Below are 4536 nucleotides of genomic sequence, written 5' to 3'. Positions count from 1 at the left end.
GCAGCACCCCCCAGTGAGAGCTGCATGGGTCCCCAAATGGCAGCCAAACTCACAGCTTAGGAGGCGCCAATGCCCAAGGCCAGGAGGCCATTGCGGAACCAGGAGAAGGATGCAGTCTCATTTGCCTTCTGGAGAAGCCAGGTGTCCACTTGATCCAGCTCAGACACAGTTTCCACCTGGGTTCCCAGGAGTGTATTGAACGTTCTAGGGCTTACCTCACAGCTTCATTGTTGTTTTTCCCTTACTTCCCCTTATCGGTGACCAACGTGGTCGCCAGTCAGAGTGCATGTCTCCTCATGTATTCCCATTGAGTCTTAGTCTTGGAAGGGGGTTTGCTCTGAGGGCACCCAACCACTTACCTTGATGTCTCCTGGGTGAGCAACTTGCTTGTTCTTGTAGTAGTCAGTTGGACTGCCATTATTGTTTTGTATTTTTCCTGTCAGTCTTTCTTTCAAGAAGTATCTTCTGTACTTCTAGCCTCTCCAGGCTGGTTCACACAATTTTATTTTGTACTTTATATTTTTCATTTAATATTGTAAGAATTTTATATCACTAAATATTCTTTGAAATGTGATTTTTAGTGGTTGCACAATGTTCCATCATCAATCCCCTATTTTCAGTCATTTTGTATTCATTTTTTGGTAAAATAAGTAATATGTATATAAATCTTGATCCATTTATTCATTCTTAGGATAGCTTCCTAAAGGTGGTTATCAATATGTTAGGAGAAAAGGTTGAGCACCCTAAAATGATAATGCATTGAAATACATAAATAACAATGGAATAAAGGGTTTCAACAAATTTCTGGAAGATTGAAACAGATGAAGTGCTGAGAAAATTGGGTGAAGAAAGTAGCCACGTGGAACACTTTCTAAGGATAACACAATGGAATGAAGTAGATGATCTATCCTGCACAACTCCAGAGACTTAGGACCTGGAAACTCCAAGTACACTGCAATGTGGGAGAGAGAAATGAGGTTAAAATTAAGAGAAGTAATTGAAAGACTGTGTAAGGAAGGATGCAACAGAAACTTGTACAACAGTATTCACTGCAGCAGCACTAGTCACACTAATCAAAGGAGGAAATCACCTAAATGTCCATCAGCAGATGGATGAAGTAGATACACTCGTGCATACAAACCATACACTATTATTCAACCATACAGATAAATGAACTTCTCATACATGCTAAAATAATGGATGACCATTTACATATTATGCTAAGTGGAATCAGACAGTCACAAAAGGGCAGTTACAATATAATACCACTTGTATCTAGAACACACTAATGGTTCAAAACCAAAGCCTGTTAGTAGTTACCAGGAATAGGATGAAAAGGGAAAAGGGGGTATTGCTTAGGGGATATTCTGTTTCTGTTAACGGTGCTAGAATAATTTGGAAATGGTTGCACATGAAAAACATAACCAAGGTCACTGTGCATGTTAGCTGAATGTATTTGTAAAAAAGTTGAATGTTTTGTCAAATGTATTTTCAATGTTATTTATCATATATATTTTCAGTTATTTATTTTGTTGAGAATATACACAGAAAAACACACATCAATTCAAAATTTTCTACATGTGCCATTTAGTGACATTACATTCTTCAAGTTGTATAATTATTCTCACTCTCCTTTTCTGAATTGTTCCTTCCCCACTAACATTAATTCATTGCACCCTAAAGTTTGTATCTAATTATCCTATGTATTTTTTACTATTATTAAACAATTTAAAGAAATAAAATACTTGACTTTTCTCTTCTACTACCTCTAAGCTCTTACAAACTTAGAGGTAAAACGTACAAACTTATAGAGGCCAAACTTCAGAAAAAAAAAATCAATGGATTTTTCCTGAAAGAAACTTATTAGCCCCAGATAAAAGATTTCTACATTCTGGCACTTTGGGGTGTTCAGAAAATAGCCTGCTACCCACCAATAAGTCTAAAAAGGAGTCTTTTAGTGGGTAAATCCCACTCCCATGCAGTTCAGTTTTTTAATTGTCATGTGAAGGAATGGTAAGGTAATTCAGGTGATAGAAGAGACTTTAACTCAAGAGACTTGAGAAGTACTCTTAAACAAGGGCTGCATGTTATATATTTAAAAAGGGACACAGAGAAAATAAGCTCTTAGAAATTACTGCCATAATACAGAACTTCATTACAAATCTTCAAATATAATCAAGGGACTCTCCCGGAAAGAACAACACAGGGAAACAGAAATCGGAGAGAAAGTACTAAAGGCTCAATCCAGTTTGAGGAATAAAGAGCACCTGACCCAAGCCACGGTATTTTCAGTAGCCTCATATAAGAAGCTCTGGTAGCGTAGTGTTTATGAATCGGGCTGTGAACCGCAAGGTCAGCAGTTTGAAACTACCAGATGTTCTGCAGGATAAAGATGAGGTTTTCTGCTCCTGTAAAGATATACAGCCTTGGAAACCCTGTAGAGGATCACTATGAGTCAGAACTGACTCCATGGCACATAACCACCAACCTCCGTATGCATATGAAAGTAGGACAATAAATAAGACGGCAGAAGAACTGATGCAGTTGAGTTATGGTGTTGGAGAAGAACATTAAAAGTACCACGGACTGCTAGAAGAACAAACACATCTCTGTTGGAAGAGAAGTACAGCCAGAATGTTCCTTAGAAATCAGAGTTGTGAGACTTTGTCTCTCAGACTTTGAACATATTATCAGGAGGGGCCAGTTCCTGGAGAAGGATATCATTCTTATAAAATGGAGGGTCAGTGAAAAAGAAAACCTCCAACTAGATGGTTTGGCACACTGGCAACAGCAATGGACTCAGGGTTAGCGATTGTGAGGATGGCGCAGGACTGGGCAGTGTTTCATTCTGTTTCAATCTGACTTTTAGTCAGATTCAACTCAATAGCATCTAACAACAGCATCTGATTGACAAGGACTCCAGAAAGAGTAGAAACAGAAAAAAAAGGGGGGGGGGGAGAATTGTCATGTAAATACACAAAATTTTCATGAGTAGAAGTACTGAAGTCACTAGGTTAATAAATTTCTTTGAGTATATTAGGAAATTCAGTACATTAAGGTAAAGAGTAGACTTCAAAGGCTTCCAGACTCTGGTGTGACAGAACAAATCCAATAATAAACTGTTTACTGATCATCAAAGAAATAAGAACTACACTGGAATCAGATATTTTTGCTAGCAATGGTGTATGCCTTAAGTCATCAGTATGGCCCACCAACTTTTAGTAGTGATTTTCAACCTAGAATTCTATAGACAGATTAGCAATCAAGTATGAGGGCAGTGAACGTGTAGATATAGATGTGCTCAACAATTTTGCCTTTCACGTACCCATTCTTGGCAAACGACTTGAAAATATACTGCAGTGAAGTGAGAGTGTAAAAAAAAGAAAGAGGAAAATGTAGAATGCAAGATGCAATGGAGCCAGGTATAACTGAACAGCAGAAAGAGCATCAAGAACATAATGGAATACACAAGAAGGGGGAGGGAAATGGAAGAAGAAAGCAGATAAGAAAACAATTAGGCAGGTTTGCATGGGCTAAGTGGGACACAGGTAAATAATGATGTATGCACAACCTTGGAACAACAGGGCTCTGGGATGCAGGGATTGAGACATGGTTAGAAAGAGTAAAAGGGGAGGAAATAATGTTAAGATACTTGACTGTCTTTTGAATCTTGGTTTCCCTTGTTGTTGTTAAGTGCCATCGAGTCGGTTCCAACCCATAGCGACCCTGTATAGGGTTTCTGAGGAGTGACTGGTGAGCTTGAACCACCGACCTTGCAGTTCAAACGCCTTTGTAGTCTGGCACATTAACCCACAGCGCCACACCAGGACTCCTAGCATACCATTATAAAATAGACACTTGAGGGGGAGAGAAAGGAATAGCCAAAAATATCGCCACAGAAACCTTGCAAGTCCATCTTTTGCCTATAACTTATTAGAATACCTAAAATAGGGTTACAACGTGCCCAGTGAAGGAGGCTTCCTGTGGAGCCTCTGCGTAAGACCATAGGTGGAATCCTGAACCACATCCAGAATCTTCAGAGGTGGGAAATTCCCACTTGAAAGGACAAGCAGACCAGCCTGGAGTGGCTAGAAGAACAGAAGATACTTCTTGAAAGAAAGACCAACAGGAAAAATACAAAACAATATAGGCATTCCAACTGATTACTACAAGAACAAGCAGGTTGCTTGCCCAGGAGACATCAAGGCAAGTGGTCAGGTCCCCTCAGAGCAAACCTCCTTCCAAGACTAAGACTCAATGGGAATACACACTCTGATTGGTGATCATGTTCATCACTGATAAGGGGAAGTGAGGGAAAAAATGCAGTGAAGCTGCAAGTTAAGCCCTATAATGTTCAATAGACTCTTGTGAACCTGGGTGGAGACCTGGTTGGCCAGCAGTGTGGCAAGACCTGGGGACTCTTGGGCCCAGAGTCACTGACATAGCCACAGACTACTACAGTGGAGAGTGAAGAGTCCAGCTGATAAGAAGAGAGGGCATATGCATAAGAACACCCATACTTGCAGATAATACCCA

The sequence above is a fragment of the Chrysochloris asiatica genome, unplaced genomic scaffold (genome assembly GCF_000296735.1).
Source record: "Chrysochloris asiatica unplaced genomic scaffold, ChrAsi1.0 scaffold00124, whole genome shotgun sequence".
In the NCBI taxonomy this organism is placed as follows: domain Eukaryota; kingdom Metazoa; phylum Chordata; class Mammalia; order Afrosoricida; family Chrysochloridae; genus Chrysochloris; species Chrysochloris asiatica.
Note: the sequence above shows the minus strand (reverse complement) of the source record.